The 22,945-nt window shown below is 46.7% G+C and overlaps 1 long non-coding RNA gene across 5 annotated transcripts in view; it reads right to left on the bottom strand.

The window, feature by feature from the left end:
- LOC120639053 overlaps positions 1 to 22,945 on the bottom strand; it is a 210,315-nt gene that overhangs the window by 134,070 nt on the left and 53,300 nt on the right. For all 5 annotated transcript variants that reach the window (XR_005661224.1, XR_005661223.1, XR_005661221.1 and 2 more), the window contains exon 2: positions 14,458 to 14,598. This is a non-coding gene — a long non-coding RNA (uncharacterized LOC120639053). The remainder of the gene's footprint in view (positions 1 to 14,457; positions 14,599 to 22,945) is intronic.

A 22,945-nucleotide genomic window follows, 5' to 3' on the forward strand; every position in this document is an offset into this window, starting at 1 on the left:
GTGTAGAATACTGGACAGACTGCTGCATGATTCATTCCAAACTGTCACTGGAAGAGAGCCAGGACAATTTAGCATCTAAATCAGTCAGACAGCTTCACTATGAATCACCTGCAGGGCACAGACACATGTGCACGGCACATCTGCCTAACCCTGCTGGCTCAGCTTTCAGCGTCTCTGTCCTCTGGGAAAGGGTGATTTCTCGTTTGGCCATCCACAACTCTGCCAGGGGTGTACAAATTAGGCACTTGGCAGAGCTAAAGCTATAAGGGGTGGAGCGGAAGGAGGGGCTGATTCACTCTGCCTTTGCAGGCACTTATACATGCATGCGTACTTGGGTGCACGGGGGGGGGGGGGGGGGTGCGGGGGGGGTGCGGGTGCGCGCACACACACACAGCCTAATCTCTCTGCTGATGCCTTGGAGCAGGGGGTGAATCACACATGAAGAGGAGGCATGCACAACCAGAGGAGTAAGGATGCATAATGCAGATTCCCTCTGACCTCCCTCTAACTGGGCATTGCTGCTGGAGGAGAAAACACTGATAAGGAAAAGAAAGTTTGAAGCTGAGGAGCGCATAGTAGTGCTAGTTGTGCCACATACGCAAGAACAACCCAGCAGAGCCTTAACAATGCCTATCTGTATCTTAAAGCATTTATTAAGAGCCTAACTGTGCATGGATCGGGCTGGCTCTTTTACAGAGCGAGTTGAACAGACGCAGTCCCAGCCCTCTAGTAGCTTACAATTTATGGAGCTGCTCTCCAGAGGGGTCCAAGTGATATCATCGAGAATGGTTTCACAAGAACAGTCCTGCCCAAGTAGTTAACACCTTCACATTTTGTCCTTCCTCTCACTCCCACTCTTTCCCTGTCTCCTGTGTCAAAGAGAGAAAAGAGGTTGAGAGAGGAAGAGAGAGAAGAGAGGAGAAAGGGAAGAAGAAAGAGAGAGGGGAGAAAGGTGACATGTGAGAGAGGACAGAAGGAAGAAAAGGGAGAAAGAGGAGAGAGGGAGAAGGGAGGCAAGAGAGAAGAGAGAGAAGAGAGGAAAGAGAAGGGAAAAATGAAAAGGAAGGGAAAAGGTAGAAAGGCCAAAGGAAGAAAATCAAAAAATAAATACGGATACATACATAGGGTTGTGGGGCTGAGGGTGGGGTGAATATCAAGTGCATAAAGGGTACAAGTCCAAGTGTGAGGGCAGAAATGTAGATAGGCTAGAGATGGGAAAGAAGGAAGAGGGGAGGGGTGAAAGGGAGAGAGGCAGAAGAGGAACGAGAGGAAGAAGAGGGAGAGGAGGTATTATTCCCTGTTCTACATGAGGCTCACAGTCTAATGGGGAGGAAAAACAGGCATTGAATCCCCATTTTACAGATGAAGATACAGAAACAGAGAAGTTAAGTGACTTGCTCAAGGTCTCACAACCAGCAAGTGCCAGTGCCAGGATTAGAATCCAGGTCTTCTGATTCACAGGCCCCCAAGCTCTATCCACTAGGCCACAGAGTGTGAGGGAGATTGCCAAGGAAGAGGAGGGAGGAGAGGGAGAGAAGGCAGAGAAGAAAGGGGAGACAAGAAGGGAGTGCCCACTGGGAGAGTGAGAGCATTTTGTCAATCCGGATGGTGGGCGCAGTCTATGCACTAGGTGGCCACCGGGAGACTGAGGCAGGCTCTGGAACATGAGTGTGGGGCCAGGATCCCAAAGGCATATCCTGCAACTCCACAGGACAATTCCTACACACATTTATCCAGAACAAGGGGTTAGCTTTCGCCAAGTGGCTTCAGGACAAAAGCAGAGTTTTCAAGAAGCAAAAATCATCAAAAATCAGTTGCCACTGTGAAACTTGCAGAGGAGTGGAGTGGCAGTTGAGTGAGTCAGGAAGCTGGGATAAGCGGGAGCAGGAGTTGGGGGGTGGGGTGGGGAGAGGACACTGGAAGAAACCAGAAGCCCTCGGAAGCTGCAGTGCTTGCAGAAAGTCGGGGTGACTTTGCTGACTGCACATGCTCAGCTGGTCAGAGACCCTGGAAATGGATACAGCAGCTAAATCCCTCAGCTGCCAGACAAATCGACTCTATTGATATTCTTCCAATTCTTTAACTCTGTAATAGTGCTGATCCCAAAGGGGGAGAGTGAATTGGTGGTCATCCAATAGGGCATGTCTTCACAGCCAAACGCTGCACCCCTGTGAGCTGGAGAAGGGAAAGATGAGCACGGAGGTAGCGTTGTCCTGCACACTGAGACACTCGCCTTTACTCTGTTGCCATCCTGCTGGGTCCCTATATTCCGCACAACTCCTGTTCTGCCTGGCAGAGGACACTCCCCTTCAGTATGGAGCAGCTGACTGCTCCAGGGGAAGCCAGTGTCCAGTCAGCTCCAGTTCTCGATGTTTTCTATTTCGTGGAGCCTCCAATTCCCATTACCAATTACCATTTCCACGAATAGGAACATCAGCAGCCTGTAACTCTAGTATTCATTCCCAGGCTTGCCGTGAACACCGAAACCTGATCATCTCTTCTGGAAGGTTATCTGTTGAATTTTCTGCAAGAAGATCAATAGAAAGTCATCCTGGATAGACAGAATGGACATTTCCTGTTGGATGAATGATGCAACTAAACTCCCTGTCACCCTACAAAAAATAAATATATCTTATCAATAGAGGCATCTTTTGGCACCTTCCATGGCTAAGAACTTGAGAGCAGCTTCCTTTCTCAAGCGGACAGTCAAAACAGAGAAGCGAGGGTGAGAGAAATTGATTTGGTAGGTGGATTTAGCTCCCTCTTTACAGCAGTAGCTGCAACTAGGCTTATTTAATCCCATTCTATTGAGTAAATATCTGAGAAAACATGCACGTGTACACATACGCATGCACACACACATTACAAGGTGGCTCTTAAACCACTAAGTTGAGTGGTGTGGATAAAATTACCCCAACCATTTTATACCTCAGCCTGGAGGCCCCCAGAGTTGGCTCAGCAAAGGGCTTCTTTGGGGGCTAGCTGGGAACCAAAGGGGTATACAAGGCATGCTAGTCAACCTGCTGACCTGACCTGAAGTGTCTGAGTATTGTGAGCCAGTGCTGCACTAGAATTAAAGGAGGTCTTCTTCCTGGAGGAAGATAGGGCAGGGTACACTGAGCGGCCTTCACTCTCTGAGCATGTGTTTGTGGAGTGTGCATCAAGCACCTACTAGGTGTAAAAAAAACAAACACTATTACACAATTCAAGATGATCGTTTTGTATACACAATGTGGTTGGAACTGAGAATTCCACATTGCCTTTTTGGGATGCAGGTGCACACATGCAGGTCAATTTCAAAGTCAGTGGAGTCTGCTTCAAACCCAAAAAACGTGTGTGTGTGTAACACTGTTCCAGGCACTTGCGGAGCATAAAAAAGAAATAAAAGGTGTAATCCTTGCCTTTGGGGAGTTTACCCTCTAAAGAGGTGTGACACAGACATAAACTCACATGGTAACAAATCCTAAGGCAAAGGATGTGGGAGAGAGAGCTAGCCCCATTCAGAGAGATCTCCATGTCTAAAATTTGACTTGGGGAGAGATAAGAGTCATTCATTCATTCATTCAATAGTATTTATTGAGCGCTTACTATGTGCAGAGCATTGTACTAAGCACTTGGGATGAATAAGTCGGCAACAGATAGAGACAGTCCCTGCTGTTTGATGGGCTTACAGTCTAATCGATATTAGATAGTACGCTTTCTCCAATTCATTTTACATCTGAACATTTCCCTTTAACCCAATTCCAACATTAAATCCAAGTTTATATGCAATGTGAATCAAGCTAAGTTGTCAATTTTTCCCAAGCTGTAAGTGTGTGTGTGTGTGTGTGTGTGTGTGTGAGAGAGAGAGAGAGAGAGAGAGAGAGAGAGAGAGGGAGGGAGAGAGAGAAAGAGAGCACATGAGCAAGTGTTCCCAAACTTGGTCAAGGCTGAAATTACACTATGTTTTCCAGCAGCAGCTTTTTTTAAAATTATTATTTTCACTATAATTTTTCTAAAGGAAATGTGGGGAGGAAGGGGGAGAGTTGAACGCGGGAAGAGAAGAAAGTGGCCCAAATCAAGCATTCTTACTGAACAATTTTCTTCATCAAAGTCGGGATGGCTTAAGAGAAGGTTGGGGGTTCTAGAGAAATTACCTTTTGTTTGTATGGAAAATGGGGAGAGGAAATTGAGGTAAAACTGCTAAATGTTTCATTTTTCATGAAACCGGCAAAAAAAGAAGGCCCTTTTCAGCCGCCAGTGCAAATGTTTTTGCACAGCCGGGCTGCCAAGTGTCCTCTGATGGCTGCCAGTTTCCGTAATTGAACGATACCTTTTTATATGAACTCGCTGCTTTGCAATTGGACAGCGGCAGCCTGCCCACATCTGGACTAATCCCATTCCTTCAGCCAGGCACAGTTCCTTCAGAGACCTCACTTGAGCTCTGGAATTGAGGAAAGCCTATTACCACGGAGGACAGAGGCAAGGCAATGGCACTAAATTTAGACAAAATACCGTTTGTCACCCTTTGAGACCTCGAATGCCATAAAATGAGGATGATGAAATGCAACGCGGCCATCACAGAGGAAAGGCCAGACAATCGGTTCACACATGGGCGTCTTCCTGGAATGCCGCTAAATAAAACCAAATCTCACCTTCGGATTGAAAACTAGGCAGACAAGCTGGACAGAGAGGAGGGCCGAATAAATAGAGCGAAGGCAAACGCTAACCCATATAAAGAAAACTTTTGTTTTTGTAGTGGAAAAGGCTGCAGAAAGACACAGAATGTGTGTTTTCACTGCACTCCATCAAGTCTTTTAATAAAACTGCCATTCCTCGCACACAACTAGTTACTTTGGAATATTTTTTTTTCTCAGACCCAGCGTGATACAACCATTTGAATCCACTAATCTTTTGAGTTGTATATTCAATTTTCAACTTCTTATTTAAAAAGCCTCAAAAATATCTATCACTCCAGGCAGCGGGAAGATAACAATATTAAACTGTGTGTGCTTTAAGAATTATTATTTTCCAATCAAGGTTCACAGTCTTTCTCAGATGAACGAGGTAAGCCTTTTTATAAATAATGCTGTTCCATCCAAGTTCTACTGATTAAATTTTGCCAAAGGGGGAAGAAAAGGAAAGAAAAAGGATATTGCATTTTTAAGTAAAATTCCTCCAAATAAAGTCCTACAAAGCTTAATGTCTGAGGAGGTTTCTTGCGGTGCCTTTATATTGTAAATGCTGAGGTTTTAGATTACTCATGTAGGCTTTAGTCACCCATAGAGCTGGCTTAAACTCTGAAGAACGCTGAAACAGCTGTAGTGCTGTTTGTGAGTCATTTGGACCAGGACAGAGATGTGGACACTGAGGTAGGAGCTGGGTTGTTCTACTTTGCAGCTTTCTGCTTTTCATTCCAGGGGCCAGACAAAGAACCAGTAATGCCAGCTCATCGCCTAATAGATTCCGTGCTCCTGAAAAACCCGGTGAGGCATCCAAGTGTATTATGAAGGCATATGTGTACCACCAAAATGAAGTACTTACATTGTTTTTAAATGGGTCATGAGGATTGGAATGAATATAAAAGGAGCTGCTGGGTTTTCCAACCCAAATCCAACTGCTGGAGGTTTTGATTCTCTTATGCTCCAGGGGAATGAATCTTTGGAAAACACCATGGGATTCATCTCAATTTGGCTAGAGATGAGATGTGTTTTCAGAAAGAAAGCCAAATGGTGTAGGTCCTGGGGACAACTGATTCAATCCAGGGCTAGGCTGGCCGGTAACAAAAAAAAAATTCTGGCACTGAGATGCACAGGATGTCATGTTAGTTACACTGGCTCATAGCATAACCTAATGTTATTCGGGCCCCTTGTTTGTGGAGGTCCACCTGATGCTATTTGAACCCAGACTGCTTCTGCGAGGCACCCTGACCCCAGCAAATTGCCCCAGAATCACTAAATCCCCCTTTCAGGTTGCTCTGAACACGGGCACCACTTCGGGGCCATGTGACTCGGTGGTTGGGTGTCAAGGGTAAGAAAGCTGGTGCTGAAAATAAAAATATCGCATATAGCCATATCCGGTGCCATATCTGTACTGGATGGGGACAGAGTGGCTGTAAATTGGGTGACTGGCCTCTGGAACCTCAGCCATTGTGAATTATGGATCAAGGAGGACCACTGGGTACAGATGCCTCCTCTCTTGAAACCATCCTCAGTGGAAAGAGCCTGGGCTTTGGAGTCAGAGGTCATGGGTTCAAATCCCAGCTCTGCCACTTGTCAGCTGTGTGACTGTGGGGAAGTCACTTAACTTCTCTGTGCCTCAGTTCACCGATCTGTAAAATGGGGATTAACTGTGAGCCTGGTGTGGGACAACCTGATTACCCTGTATCTACCCCAGCGCTTAGAACAGTGCTCGGCACATAGTAAGCGCTTAAAAAATACCAACATTATTATTATTAAGTTGTGCACTCTTTGTCACTCTGGCTGTGCCTAGGTGGCAAAGTGACATGGCAAGTTGAGTTATTATTTACAGAGACCCAACACTTTATGATCTCAGGGGCTGAGAGCCATCTGGCAAGGAAAACGGATCACCAGAACTCTAAAAAAAAGATCTTCTTTTGCCTAAATCCAGGTGTATATTGGGAAATTATGCACTTGGATCTCTAGACTTTAAGCACTTGAGAGTCTCTGTATCCTCAGCCCCACATAACTTATCAACATTTTCCTAATTTATTCATTTATATTAATGTCAGTCTTCCCCTCTAGAGTATAAAGTTCCATGTGGGCAGGGAATGTGTCTACCAGCTCTGTTGTAGTGTACTCTCCCCAGTGCTTAGTACAAGCTTCCAGACATGGTAAGGGCTCAATACCACTGACTGATTGATCGATCCTAATTTGGGCCCAAAATTATAGGTTGGGTTTGAGCCAGAAATACCACAACAATTGAGACTGGACTACATTTGGCAGGCAGAGGGGAGGGTGACTTCTCTGGATAATGACTAGTGTAAACTGGATCTGAATATCTGGATAATTGGGCTTTGAGCCCAGTGACCCACAGAAGTAACTTAATTCTCCACTTGGCTTTTCCATGGGGGACTCGGCCCAAAGATTGGCCAGACACCACCTGCTTCAGGCAGTCCCTCCGACTTCCTGAGAGGTAAGCAGCTGGCATACAGTTCCCCAAAGGAGAACTTGACTTTAACCTCTTCCCTGCTGTACCCAAAGGATCTATGTTTTGGCAGCCCTTTGCCATTAATCACTACTAATATTTTAAGGAATGGTCCAACCAGGTGTGAGAGGGAAGGAACAAGGAGAGTACATCTGCTGGGTTGACCTCCCACATCAGTCCACCATGAAACTGTCAAGAGGGGAAGAGGTGGAGAGAGAGAGTGCAATATGCAATAGATCATTTCTGGGAGCTGGCTCGGTGCATGGCTTGCTCTGACTGGGACTCCACAACAGAGCATTCACCCAAGACCAGGAAGACCCAACTGCTGCTTGTCAAAAAGCCACAGCAGGAAACCCACACCAGAATCGTCCTCTCCTCCCTACTTGGAGCATCTCTTCTGCTAACAGAACTGTGGGGAAGCACATCAGAGCACTGAGAGGTCCTTTAGCTCAATGATTCCCTTGCAAAATGATTTCCTCTGTGCTATCAGCACTGCAGTGGTGTATGCTAATTCACATTCTATGATCCAGTGATTCGCTTTCCCTAATCACTCAATCGATGGTATTTACTGAGTGCCTACTGTGTGCCGAGTACTATGCCAAGTGCTTGGGAGAGTACGGTGTAATTGATAGACATGATCCTGCCCCCAAGGAGCTTATGTGACACCATATGACACACAAATGCTCCTGTGCAATTATGAGACCTTTTAAATAAGCCACAAACAAAATTCACAGGCCAATTTGAGTTAAAGACTCGATCTGCATTTTAAAATTTAAATCAGCCTTTTGATAACTTTGGAGACTACAGAGATTACCTGGGAATAAAATTAGGCACCTTTTCTAGTTTCCCCATGGTGGATACTAAACTATACTTATACATGCATATGATATAGCCATAAGCACATATAAGGTGTTAGGACACCCTGTCTAGCTTCTTACCTAGTCAGGCATAACAGTGCATTCCTAAAGAGGGCGGTTCAGGCACCAAAGATGCTTTCCAAAAGTCTGCTGCCTCTTGGGAAACCTGGAGACCGATATTGGCCTGTCCACTTAAATGGGACTGCAGTTTAAATTGGGGGTGTGTGGGGAAGAAGGAATTATTGCACTGTCAGCGGGACCTCAGCCGGGTTTGTTTTTGCAGCAGTGGTGATGGGTTGCATTGAGTCATCCACACTCCCCTCCCCAGTCTCCCTGTGGCCATTAGCACGCCCAATGAGTCAGCAGGCAAGGGTTGTGGGTGCAGACTGTGGTTATGAAACGGAAAATTTCGTTGAGAACTCCTCAAGAGCAAAGATGCAAAACCTCCTCCTATTTCCCTAGTCATTGTTAGGAATGGCATGCCCATTAGCCATGCCTGGTTAAAACCAGTGGAACTGAAATCAGGAGGGTGTGTCAGGCCACAGAAATAGACACATACTTTACACGGGCTTGAAACGCCCATTGTCCATGAAATAGGGAGAAACAAGAAGTGAAAATGAGATGCTACATCAACTGACTGACAATAATTTTTCATCCTCTAAAATACTGCACTACTGAGACAGAAAAAAAAATAGCACAGTGGCCCTGCATCATGTAAATAAACTTTCTAAGCTCTCAAATGATCCAGGACTCCTTTCAAGACAAAATACGAGATATGCGTGGACCTTCAACACCACGTGGCAGATCAGGAAACCCAGACTTGACAAGAACAGCAGAAGCAAATCCAATCAATCAAGCAATAGTATTTACTGAGTACTTAGTGTTTGCAGAACAGTGTACCAAGAGGTTGGGAGAGTACAGCAATGACCTGCCCTCAAGGACCTTACAGTGTAGTGGGAATCCAGTTCAAATAAATTATATATCATAAATATATGTTTACAGTAAATAAGTAAATATATGTGCATTTATCTATATATCTATATAGATATATACAGATATAAACTATCATGGTGAAGTTGTGCACGCCATGTCACTCTGGCTGTGACACTTGATATTCACCCCACTCCCAACCCCACAGCAGTGGATACCTTCGTGCATAGTATTTTTATTTCTGGTGCCCAGCTTCCAGCCACCTCAGCTCCCGCCACCAAGTCCCGTGCCTTGGAGCCGGGGCCGGGGTTTCGGGGGACCGGATCCGGAGCAGGGGGAACACAAAGGTTCTGGAGCCGAGTGGGTATTGAGGGTTATGGGTTCCCGACCCACAGGGACAGGCTCTAAGTTTGTTGCCTCTGTAACACAGGCACTGAAACGCAAGTTTGTAACTTCTGGGTTACTCAAAGCACGTCCAGGTTTCACAGGGTCATCAGAGGCCACTCATGTGGGAGCTCAGGTGTGGAAGCCCTGAAATGAGAGGCTGGAAGCCCGCCAGACCCAATCCCTGAGCACTTCTCTGGGGAGACAGCAGGGGGAGACTAAGTTTCTAACACACAAATTCCAAATCGGCTCCGGTTGACGGGTTCGGAGACTCAAAACCAACCTAGACCTTGGGTGTGAGAGTTCATTTGCCCTTGGCAAAACAAGGCTTCCTCTTTTACAAGGGGAAAAAAGCTTCTAAACTGTTCCAATGGCTTCTTGTGTCACAAAAGCCTCTTAACAATAACATACTGAGTTGACTTGAATCAGAAACTCACAGATTCCATTTACCCTAAAATCTATATAGACCTAAAAATTAAGGGCATAATACTTGGGGCCAAACACCTCTTGCCTTGTATTAAATTCTGATACATTTGAAAATAAGGTACATTTGACAAATGACTTCTCTGTGCTTCAGTTTCCTCATCTGTAAAATGGGGATTAAATACCTGCTCTCTCGCTCTCTCCCTCTTAGACCAAGGCCTCCATGTAGATCAGGGACTGAGATTGATCTGACAGTATTGTACCTACTCCAGCACTAAGAATAGTGTTTGGCTCATATTAAGTGCTTAACAAATACCACATATTTTATTATTATCATTATTAGTAGTAATGATAAGAAGAAGAATAGAAACATAAAGAACCTGCAGGTTCAAACACGCATCAATGTTCTCATTCCCAAACCAGATCCAATCTTACTACCAGTTACTCACAGCTCTGCCTCTGTGTTCTGTGAAAAGAGTCTTCTCTTCGCCTGGAGTCAGATCTGTCCCCTTGTTTCAGGAAACATACACCCTCTTGCACCCCAAGCATTTGTTACGTAATAACTCGGTGTCAAGCACTGGGGTAAATGCAAGATAATCGGGTCAGACACAGAGACTGTCCTACAAGGGGCTCACATTTTAAGCAGGAGAGGGAATAGGTATTAATCCCCATTTTACAGAGGAGGAAACTGAGGCACAGAGAAGTTATGTAACTTGCCCAAGGTCACACAGCAGGCAAGTGACAAAGTAGGGATTAAAACCCAAACCTGTGGTCTTTCCACTAAGCCATGCCGCTTCTGAACACCAACCAATGCAAGGGGATAGTAATTAAGGGTCAATGTGTGGGTTCTCTTGTTGGGCTGAGATTCATACTTCCCGCAAGGGTCCCTTTCAATTTGCATCTATGCCTGCCCTGCCGACAAGTCTTCCTGTACCCAACATGCTTTTACTCACATGACCATCTGAAGACACCACAGCACAAGAGATCGCCAGGAAGCGCCAGCAAGTGCTGAGAAACGTCTTACCCCGGCCCTTTCCTCTCTTCCATCTAATTGCAAAATGGAATGAGAATGCAATCTAGTGAAGAGCACTGGCAGGTTGGAGCAGATGACTCCTACCTAGGAAAAATGGACTCAAAACAGGTTGGGAAAAACCGGGAGCCTGAGGGCTAACTGCTGAAAATAGTGAATTGCCAAAGCATAATTCTTGGATGACCCAAACGTTTTTGTGTTTTTTCTCATTTCTGATTTCTTCTAAGGTGTTCCTTGTATGCTCTCTTTTCTTGATGATATTTTCTTGTGCTCTCTGCATATGTGATTTGGGTCCCCTTGCTATTCTGTTTAAATACTGATGCAAATAAACCTGTCTCTGGTTTTATGTTACCCCTTTAGAGTGGAGCCTGTAAATACAGGGCATGAAAGGGGATAAACTGTCTAACTCGAGACCCCCTATGGGACCTGCTCCATTAAAAGGAGATATCGTGGAACTCTGGTCTGCCCTGAAAATGCTAGGAAAGATCCTAATGACATGCAGTGAATAAAGAGAAACTCCCTGAACCCAACTTAATTTAGATAACTCTGGATTTATTGCTGAGTGCATTTATAGCATTTTATTTTGCCAAGTACTCTAGAGTCTGGCCTAAATAACAGTGTATGTGTGTGTAGCTGTCCTTTGGATTTGTAGATGACACCACCATGACACAGAGCTCCATTCAGGCAAGCCAGGGAGGCTGAAAGGATACACGCCACCAAGAGTCTATGCCATACTGGGAGCCTTTAAATACTGCCATCTACCAAGCTGGGACACTGACCCTGCCCAACCCTGTTGCTGCTTCTGAATATGCTTGAAGGTACTCTGACCTTCAATCCGTCAATCACATTTACTGAGAGCTTGCTGTGTGCACAACACTATACTAAGCGCTTGGGAGAGTGCAACATAAAAGAGTTGGAAGACACATTCCCTGCCCACATGAGCTTACAGTCCAGAAGGGGAGGCAAACCCTAAGGCAAATGAATAAATTATGGATATGTATTATGGAGCTGAATGGGAAGGGGGAATGTCAGTAAAGGGAGCAAATGAGGGTGATGCAGAAGGGAGTGGGAGAAGAGGAAATGAGGTCTTAGTCAGGAAAGGCCTCTTGGAGGAAATGTGCCTTCAGGATGGCTCTGGGATGGGGAGAGTATCAGGAAGGTTTTTTCCACGCCAAACCAGATAGGTCCTTTCTTGACTGGGGTCCTCACTACATTTCCCTGTCAGAGCTCCATGTCCTATTAATGATCCCTTTCTCTCCTTAGTGGGAGAAGCTTCTCTGTTTCAAATACAGTGTTTCCCCTACCCAACATAACGCTACTTCTTCTTGATGCTCATTCAATCAATGGTATCTATCGAGCATCTGCTATGTGCAGAGCATTGTACTGAGCGCCTGGGAGAGTACAACCCAAGAAAAATTAGCAGACACGTTCCCTGCCCATAATGAGTTTACTAACTAGATTAAGCTCTCGACCTCTCTCAAATCCCATTTCCACTAGTCCCACCAGCAGTCCGGAGCCAGAGAGGTATCGGGGCTGTCCTCACTGGTTGACAAGAGGCCCGAAGCCCGGAAATGCTGACTCAGCATGAGGCAGCAACGGGACCTATCGAGGAGGAGGAGATGCTGAGGCCACGTAGACAGACAGAATGACAGACCCACTGCTCACCAGCAGCAGCAGGCAAGCTCCACCTCAGGTTCTTCAAGTTTCCAGTAGTCAGGCAGTAGGAAGCTCGCTCTATGTGCCTGGCACATCACAGTTCTGGGGCCCTTGAGAAGCACATTAGAGAATCAGCAAGACCGTCGCCTCTCTGAGCCCACTCTGAGGGTTGCAGCTTCTAACATGAGGTTAGGGAGGCAGCGTGGCCTAGTCGATAAAACATGGGCCAGGGAGCCAGAGGACCTGGGTACTAACTCTGGCTCTGCCACTTGCCCGCTGTGGGGCTTTGGGCAAATCACTTCACTTCTCTGGGCCTCAGTTTCCTCAACTGTAAAATGGGGATTCAATACCTGTTCTCTCTCCTACTTAGACTGAGAACCCGATGTGGGACAGAGACTGTATCCAGCCTGATTAACTTGTATCCACCAACACTTAGAACAGTGCTTTACACATAGTAAGTCCTTTAACAAATACCATTAAAAGAAAAAGAAATGACAAGGGAAAGCAGTGGCCTTGTGGATTCCACCCCATTCTTCCCATACACAGCTGGCTAAGGTCCATAGATGCCACCCCTGCATTTTGAGTGCAGGGGCCCCCAAGGACTCGGCACTTATCGGTGTGTTCTTGCTTTGCGCTTCTGGCCTGGAGGGGTCAAGATGGGATTTAATAATAATTCTCCCCCTTCAGACTGTAAGCTCCTGGTGGGCAGAGAATATGTCTGTTAAATCTCTTGTACTCTGCACAGCACACAGTAAGAACACAGTCCCTGCCCCATAAGGGGCTCAGAGTCTAAGGGGGAGGAAGACAGGTAATGAATCCCTATTTTACAGATGAGGAAACTGAGGTGCTGAGCAGTGAACTGACTTGCCTGGTGTCACTCAGCCTACAAGTGGCGGATCTGGGATTACAATCCAGATCTCCTGCATTTTGGTCATGGAGGGCTTCTAGCTACAGCATGGTGTATTTCAGACAGAGAGACTGATCTGACTGGGTCAGGGTTGGCCGAGGAGGTCGGGGCAACTGTGGAAAGCTCAGCCAGACCTCAGAGCTCAGCTGCGTTTGGACAGGCAGCCCCCTGGTCACTGAGAACCCTCTTAGTTGCATTTGTTTTTGTAAGCACAGAAAAGGTAGGCGATGCAGACACATTTGAAAGCATACAATTCCCCCAGTTGCACTTCATCTGATGACAGAAACAAAGATGAATAAATCCATTCTGAGCTAGTAGAAGTAGGGCGGGATGAGCATCAGAGAAGTGTCAATAAGCTCTCAACCCAGGAAGGAAGAGAAGGTAAGAGGGGTTAAGGGGAAGAAGAAGGAGGAGGAGAAGGAAGGTGGGGGTGCAAAGAGGTTCACAGAAATGAAAACCAGGGTCACATGGCTTTCAGCCATATTTGTGGAAAATAATCCCTTAAGTGCCAATTTCATTAACTTTTGATGCCGACAAGAAACACATCCAAAATATCATCCAAGAACAGACTATTTCAATTAACCTTAATGCAGTGGGAGACGATACCTAGAAAAAAGTCATGCACCAACTCTGCAAGTACTGGCCATCAAATTTCCATCTCTGAAGATCTCCCTTTCTCCACACTCCCACCAGCAGCATACACCTTTAACCTTGCCCCCCAGAACCTTCCAAGAGATAATGACAAATTTTAGCACTCCCTTTTTTTTTGCAGGGGGGGGTGTAATTTTAGGCTAACAGTTGCAAAGTTCGTTTCTACAGCTCCCACTGTGCACTACTGGAAGGTAGGGACATATTTCTGTAAATATAGTAATTGCTAAATCTAATGGTGTGTTAGGATGCATACTTTCTTAGCAGCTGTAACTTTCTATTTGTACGGACCTGTTATTACTGGCCGCGACTTTATTTTAGGGACATTAACCTGCCTGTATGCCTTACTGACAACCTCCTGTGCTAGGCCACGTTTAAAGGCTCCTCAATAAAAGACTCTTTGTGAGTCTTCATTTTCAACTTTTCAAATCTCTTTCTCTCCATCCTCCCCACCCACATTCCCCACCTCCTCTCACCTCTTCTCTTTTCGTTGTCAGAGCTGGGAGCTTCTGTCCTCTGTGAGCGAGATCAATTACTTCAGGGTTGCAATGGTAGAAGGCAACGTCATATCATCTTAAAATACTTTCCAGTGGCTTAGCTCGTGGGCACATTTGGATCTGTGGAAAGAGAGGAGACAAGAGACTGTTATTAGATTAACAACTAAGGTTTCAGCAACCAGCCTTTGGTATAACTAGGTCCTACTGGATTGGAAAAGGAAAAGGTAAGCAAATTATTTTTTCCAGACCAACAGCAAGACCAGATAGGTCTAATCAGGGGCACTATTAGATACACTACATGCAATCAATCACCATTGATTGAAATCCTAGCTCCACCACTTGTCTGCTATGTGACCTTGGACAAGTCACTTCACTTCTCTGTGCCTCAGGGACCTCATCTGTAAAATAGGGATTAAGGCTGTGAGCTCCATGTGATACAGGGACTATGTCCAACCTGATTTACTTGTATCCACCCCAGTACAGTGCCTGGCACATAGTAAGAGCTAAAATTTTTATTAGTAGTAACAGTAGTATTGTACAGTTAGTCACCAACCCATTGAACTGTTTTTTCTTTGAAAAAAAAAATAACTGGGACCTTATTAACTTCTCATGCATGTGTGTGCCTTTCATTTTTGGAGATGACCGTCCTGATGGTAGGATCCTACCTATGTTACTGAGCATAACTGAAAAGACCAACATGTGAGCAACGCACCCTGCCACTTTGCTTGCATTTAAGAACAAGTCCTGTTGCATTAACATGATAGGCCTCACCACCGATTCACCAGTGGGTCATAGACCCTCATCATTTAGCATCAAAATTTCTTGTCAGTAGCCAACTGAGACTGTCCCTACTTAGAGCCTGTCTCAGTGTTCAAGCCTGCCTCTTGGTATTCGGGAAGCCTCTGATTGAGGGGAGCCACCTCGTTCCTGATTGCTGTACCCTTTGCAGGTCAGACTGCTGCAGTGGCCTTCCAACAGTTCCCTGCTGGATTGCGTTCGTCCAAACAGGGCCTCACTTTGTCTCTTTAGCGTTTATTCTGCCTTCCTTGGTTATTTCCTATAGACAATTTGTTTGCTGTTATTTTTTTGCCTGAGACTTCAGGATCAAGAATCCTCATTGAGGGCCGAAAGCAGGTCTCCCAACTCGGATCATTTTTCTACAAAAATGTTCAGTCCACATTTCCCCACTCCTCAAGAACCTCCAGTGGTTCCCCATCCACCTCCATATGAAACAGGAACACCTTACCATCGGCTTTAAAGCACTCATTCACCTTGCCCCTGCCGACCTTACCTCGCTGCTTTCCTCCTACAACCCAGTCTGAGCAGTTTGCTCCTCTAATGCCAACCTATTCACTGTACCTTGATCTCCTCTATCTCGCCACCCACCTCTTGCCCACATCCTACCTCTGGCCTGGAACACCCTCCCTCTTCCTATCCAATGGACGATCACTCTCCCCACCTCAAAAAAGCAGTGAGCAGGTATTTTCAGTCTCATTCCTGAGGAAGCCTACTTCCTCTATTGTGTGCAGAGCACTGTCCTAAGTGCTTACTGTGTGCAGATTACTGTGCTGTCAGGTGTCTCTAGTTTGGAAAACAATAGAGGTGAGGTGTTGTCACCAGGTAAGGTTGCTACCACACTTTAGATATGGACACACATACCTCTGCCGCCCGCCTGCTATCCCTCCTCGACTCTGCCGACCTCCTCCTCCACCATACCGCGCCCACTCACCGACTCGGTCACACCCTCGATCTCGTCATCTCCTACCGCTGCACTATCTCCTCACTCACCAACTCTGAAATCCCTCTCTCTGACCATAACCTTCTCACCTGCCTCATCTCTCACACTCCCTCCCCCTGCAAATCTTCGCTACTGCCCCACAGAGACCTCCGCTCTCTCGATCCCATCCGTCTTTCCAATAGCATCTCTCCTCACCTTGCCGCCCTGTCCTCTCTTCCCACTCTCGACGATCAGGTCTCCGCTCTCAACTCCACCCTCTCTACTCATCTCGACTCTCTCGCCCCCCTTTCCCTCCGCCGCTCTCGCTCCACTAACCCACAGCCCTGGATCACCTCCTCCGTCCGCCTCCTACGCTCCTATGCTCGAGCTGCTGAGCGCTGCTGGCGAAAGTCCAAGCACCGAGCCGACCTCACACACTTCAAATTTATCCTTTCCTGCCTTAACTCTGCCCTCTCCTCCGCCAGGCAAAGCTTCTTCTCCTCCCTCATCGACACCCATGCCCGTCACCCCCGCCGATTGTTCCGGACCTTTAACTCTCTCCTTAGGCCCCCTGTTCCTCCCCCTCCCCCATCTCTCACCCCTAATGATCTGGCCACCTATTTCCTCACGAAAATCAACACGATCAGGTCTGAGCTCCCCAAAGTCACCCCTCCGCCTCTCCCCTCCCCTCCAGCAACCCCCTCCCCTACTTTCCCATCCTTCCCTGCAGTATCCTCAGAGGAGATCTCCTCCCTCCTCGCAAGTGCCACCCCCTCCACCTGCGCCTCGGACCCCATTCCCTCTCACCTTCTTAAAACCATCGCCCCTGCCCTCCTCCCTTCCTTAACTTCTATTTTTAACCACTCAATCTCCAAGGGCTCCTTCCCCTCTGCCTTCAAACATGCCCACGTCTCCCCCATCCTAAAAAAACCCGCTCTTGACCCCACTTCTCCCTCCAGTTATCGTCCTATCTCCCTACTACCCTTCCTTTCCAAAATCTTAGAACGAGTCGTCTACAATCGATGCCTAGAATTCCTTAACTCCCATTCTCTCCTAGACCCCCTCCAATCTGGCTTCCGTCCCCTCCACTCTACCGAGACTGCTCTCTCTAAGGTCACCCGTGACCTCCTTCTTGCCAAATCCAATGGCTCCTACTCCATTCTGATCCTCCTTGACCTCTCTGCTGCCTTTGACATTGTCGACCATCCCCTCCTCCTCCATACCTTATCTCACCTTGGCTTCACGGACTCTCTCCTCTCCTGGTTCTCCTCTTACCTCTCTGGCCGATCATTCTCGGTCTCCTACGCTGGAGCCTCCTCCCCCTCCCATCCTTTAACTGTTGGAGTTCCTCAAGGGTCAGTTCTTGGCCCTCTTCTGTTCTCCATTTACACTCACTCCCTCGGTGAACTCATCCGCTCTCACGGCTTTGACTACCATCTCTACGCAGATGACACGCAGCTCTACATCTCCGCCCCTGTCCTCTCCCCCTCCCTTCGGGCTCGCATCTCCTCCTGCCTCCGGGACGTCTCCACCTGGATGTCGGCCCGCCACCTAAAACTCAACATGAGCAAGACTGAGCTCCTCATCTTCTCTCCCAAGCCGGGTCCGCTCCCAGACTTCTCCATCACCGTGGATGGCACGACCATCCTTCCCGTCCCGCAGGCCCGCAATCTCGGTGTCATCCTTGACTCGTCCCTCTCGTTCACCCCACACATCCTATCCGTTACCAAGACCTGCCGGTTTCACCTCTACAATATCGCCAAGATCCGCCCTTTCCTCTCCACCCAAATGGCTACCTTACTATTACGGGCTCTCGTTATATCCCGGCTAGACTACTGTGTCAGCCTTCTCTCTGACCTCCCTTCCTCCTCTCTCGCCCCGCTCCGGTCTATTCTTCACTCCGCTGCCCGGCTCATCTTCCTGCAGAAACGATCTGGGCATGTCACTCCCCTTCTTAAACAACTCCAGTGGTTGCCTATCGACCTCCGCTCCAAACAAAGACTCCTCACTCTAGGCTTCAAGGCTCTCCGTCACCTTGCCCCTTCCTACCTCTCCTCCCTTCTCTCTTTCTACCGCCCACCCCGCACGCTCCGCTCCTCTGCCGCCCACCTCCTCGCCGTTCCTCGGTCTCGCCTATCCCGCCGTCGACCCCTGGGTCACGTCCTCCCGCGGTCCTGGAATGCCCTCCCTCCTCACCTCCGCCAAACTGATTCTCTTTCCCTCTTCAAAACCTTACTTAAAAATCACTTCCTCCAAGAGGCCTTCCCAGACTGAGCTCCTCTTCCCCCTCTACTCCCTCTGCCATCCCCCCTTTACCTCTCCGCAGCTAAAGCCTCATTTTCCCCTTTTCCCTCTGCTCCTCCACCTCTCCTTTCCCATCCCCACAGCACTGTACTTGTCCGCTCAACTGTATATATTTTCGTTACCCTATTTATTTTGTTAATGAATTGTACATCGCCTTGATTCTATTTAGTTGCCATTGTTTTTACGAGATGTTCTTCCCCTTGACGCTGTTTAGTGCCATTGTTCTTGTCTGTCCGTCTCCCCCGATTAGACTGTAAGCCCGTCAAACGGCAGGGACTGTCTCTATCTGTTGCCGACTTGTTCATCCCAAGCGCTTAGTACAGTGCTCTGCACATAGTAAGCGCTCAATAAATACTATTGAATGAATGAATGAATAAAAGACAATTCACAGAGGGGATGAATCTTCGGAGGGTCTCTTTCGCTCATTCTACCCCACTGCATTTCAGGAACGAGGCAAAGCCAAATAGCTAAAGTGTCATGAAGGTGTGGTAACATGCAGGATCAGTTTCCTACCGGCTGTAAGGGTTGCTGGATAACATTAGAAACCAAAATATCCTGTCGGAGGAGAAAGCTATACAGGGGTAACAGTGCAAATGTTAGGGAAAGCCTTTAATGCTTTAGTGCCCCACCAGTTAGCCAATTTTCTTTAAAGATTCCAATCTGATGATACAAGGCGGCTGAGGGCGAAGGCAAAGATTCTGATGACTTTCACCATCTTTTGAGTTGGTTTAGGGAGAGTGAGGGAAACACATATTGGTGCAGTGGCCGTTGGCATAGTGGCTCTGTTTTTGCATTAAGGGGTCCAAGATGAAACTAAAAGTCAGGCAGACAGGTCTGACACACTTTACCCTGCACATGTGAGCCAGCAAAAAGGGAGCAGAGAAGGAAAGCCTCGTTGAGAGAGTGGGGGCTTTCATAATTACTCTTTGGCTACAGCATGGTGGTTTCTGCCTCAAAACCGGAATGGTGTGCTGTACATTACACAGACTGGGGTATATCTCTGACGTGCTAAACACTGATATCTACTTATAATGATGTGTTAATGCAAAGGGAGTAATTCTGCAAAAGTTTTATGCCTTATTAAGGAAATGATTCAAGCCCAGGAAATGTGCGGGTTAAGTGCCTTGCTTTCATAAACATGGGTTACCGTGGAAAAGAGATTTTAGATATTATGTGGAAAAATGCAGTAAAAAGCGCTGAATTAGCCCATTCCATTACATTGAATTGTTCAGCAATTATGGTCATCTCTGGACCTAGAAAATTAAAGTATATGATGAAAACCTAATCTAAAGATATCCACTGTTGTTGTCCTGAAAAAACTGCACATCGTGTTTAAGGGCATGTAAACCTTAAGTTTACCAGAAAAAGTTGGGCTGGGCCTAGAATGCCATTTTCCTATCACCCAGACAACTGCTAACCCACTATAAATGTAGGCTCCAACTTGAAGCCACGAGGTGGAAAGTTAAAATATTTCATTTGTAACACTTTGGAGCTTAAGCCCTAGCATTTGGGGAAAAGGGAAGTGGTAGGAAGAGGGAAGTCCAACCACAGCCCAGAATCTTCTAAGACATGCACCTCCATATTTAGAGAATCATCCCCGATTGTATGGCTCTTTCTCTTTTTCCCCTCCTAGAATAGTTAAACAGCACAAGCTCCTTCCTTTCTTGCTCTCTCCCCTACCGCGTGCAAACACACACAGACACACTGACACATACGCACCCCTCTCTCGCCTGAAGTTTTTAAAACAGTGGCTTTGCCAGATTTTTTTTTCTCAATTTAAAAATAACAACATGGTTTCTGGCTATAAAATTTCGACCCCCCTCCACCCTCCTCCACCCCAACTCCCCTGGGGCTGATATAGGCATGGTCTGTAAATTAAATGGAGTCACTAAGAATCCTCCGTTCTCTTTGAGTCAAACATTAGCTGCAGTGTTTACCCTTGTGTAATCTTCAGTTTTGCCTTAATTTAATGCTGGTCAGCATTTTCTTTTCACATACTCAGCAAATCCTTGGTCCTTGCTACTTTGTTCCTGCTCCTTTTCCCCTCCTCCCAACCCCAACCAAGTTTTGATATTTAACCAAAATTCATCAAAGTAAAGAGCTTTTAATATTTTTGCTCTCCTGCAGGACTTTGATCTTTTTTTTTTTTAAAAAAAAAAGTTGCTTCATGTGGTAATCCAACTATACTCTGAGGTTTCCTTTTCTCTCCCCTCTCCCCCCTGCTTCACTTCAAAGGGAAGGAACCGTAAATTGTTTTAGATTTTGTTTCACATTGCTCTTGCCGCTGATTGTGAGTGATGTAAGATCGGAAGCATCTTCAAATTAAGGTTTCCAGGATAATGATGTGGCCCCCCTGAAGGAAATCCATCGAAAAACTATCTTTGAAGGTCTGCCCAGCTGACAGCTCGAAGCTGAGCACATCACGTCATAATTCATACACAGGCCCTGTGTCTTTTGAACCTTCCTCAGCCGCCGCTACCTCTAAAAAAATAAATAACTAGCAATATGGCCAGTGAGCTGGGCCTAGATTTGCTTGGCGTGCTGCTTCAAAAATGCCAAATCTGAATGGCCCTATAAACCTTCCTTGGAGCTGGAGGGAATATGGATTTCAAGGGGGCTAAGGAGAGTCAAACACAACCAGTCCTTACTAAACAATTCCACTAGAAAAATAGCTGAACAGCTTTAAAGACACTTCAATAAAAAATTCCAACCATTCCCAGATTTTCTAGTTCTAAGGAGTTTCTACCCTGAATGAGGGGCTTGGATGGAAATCCCCTCACAGAACCTCCCCAACTCCTCTGAGGAGTTGGTATCACCATTAATTACCTATTCTCCATTCTCCAAAGGGCTGGCATAATCACCCCCTCCCTGCACCCCTTACCACCACCACCACAAAAGGCCGGCATCACAGCCTACCATCCTTCTCACTGTCAGTGTTGAGAAGGTCAATTTCACCAGGTTTTACAATAGGGGCCTAAATCAGATATACCATAGAGCAGGGACCAAGAAAGCACCCCTACTCACAACACATCCCGGCACTCAAAATTCCAGCTTTATCCTGCTTCCCAGTCTCTGTTCTCACTCCATTCCAGGAAGATAAGCCCTCAGGATTCTGCTCCTTGAGCCCCAAAAGAAACCACAGAGAGCTCTAAGTGATCCCCTAATGAGCCCCACAAATGACACGTTAATAATAGCAATATGATTCAACAGCAAGAGGAGAATGATACAACTAGAGGCCTCTGAAGATTTAGGCTTCGTTCGAACAGCAGTTAATGGATACCAGAGCACACAATTTCACCAGGTGCTGGAGACACCCTCTGGTCCTCGGCTAGATACGAACCCATTCTACTGTCAGAGTTTTTTTTCTGGAACGAGAACATGAAGAGCCAATCATCTTAAACAGTTGCAGTTTACGCCAAAAGGACACCAGTGTGAAGTTGATTTCCTGGGAGGGCAAAAGGGAATTTCCTCATGCATTCACTGCTGGGCAGACAGCTGGGGAAAAGGAGCTTTCTGCGAAACATGGGGTAATCGGGGTGCCCCTCAGATTTTCAGGGTCACTCCCTCAACTAACCCAGGCAAAGCCACAGACGTTCTCCACAGAAGCTGAATCCTAACTTAGTGACACTGCCACCAATGAACGAGCAAGCAGCGAAGATGGCCACAAATGGTAAGAGCAAGTTTTGCTAGCACTACCTAGTCTATAAAAGATGCCGCGCAGCCAGGTCCAATAGGGGAAAACCCAAACTACAGCCCCAAGTATTAGATGGGGGAGGGTTGGGGGGTAGGTTTCCCACACTGAGCAAATTTGTCCAGATCCACCCTGGCCAGGGAGAGCTGACTGGGGTGGGAGAAGGATGAGCTGAATCGATATTTTTGAGAGAAGAATCTCTGCTGCAGATCTAGGAGGGTCATTTGTTATTGTTTCTGTCACGGAGGGCCTCTGGGGCCTGGTAAGAAGAAATAGAGTTTGAATGTTGGCTTCAGAACTGACAAGGGCAGGAGGGGAGAGGAGAAAAGGGTGTGAATAGATTTTTCAAGACAGCGACCAGACCTTTACTAGACAAGCTGCAAAATCAATGTCCCGGTCTTGTTCTAAAATATATAGGGAACCCGAACTTTCCTGGATTTAAAATGCCGAGTGCAAAGCCAGAGGCACGGTGTTCCCCTTCTGTTTCAATTTTCGGGGAAAACTGAAAATTGGAGAAAACATCATCAGGCTTCTTTCTCCTTTCAAATGCACATTTTCCTCACAACCTGATTCCTTTCTCTAATTGTCCCACCCCTTTCTCACTCACTATCCCTGGGTCCAAGCTGTTTGGTGGCTTTCTCGGAGCTCTCGTGCGGTGCGGCAGCTTTATTTAAGCACCTGGAATTCTACTGAGAGCAGTCCTCTACACAAATTTGAATCAGTCTTTTTTCTAAAGAAAGTGTCACTGGCTGGTT

The sequence above is a fragment of the Ornithorhynchus anatinus genome, chromosome 20, assembly GCF_004115215.2.
Source record: "Ornithorhynchus anatinus isolate Pmale09 chromosome 20, mOrnAna1.pri.v4, whole genome shotgun sequence".
Taxonomy (NCBI): domain Eukaryota; kingdom Metazoa; phylum Chordata; class Mammalia; order Monotremata; family Ornithorhynchidae; genus Ornithorhynchus; species Ornithorhynchus anatinus.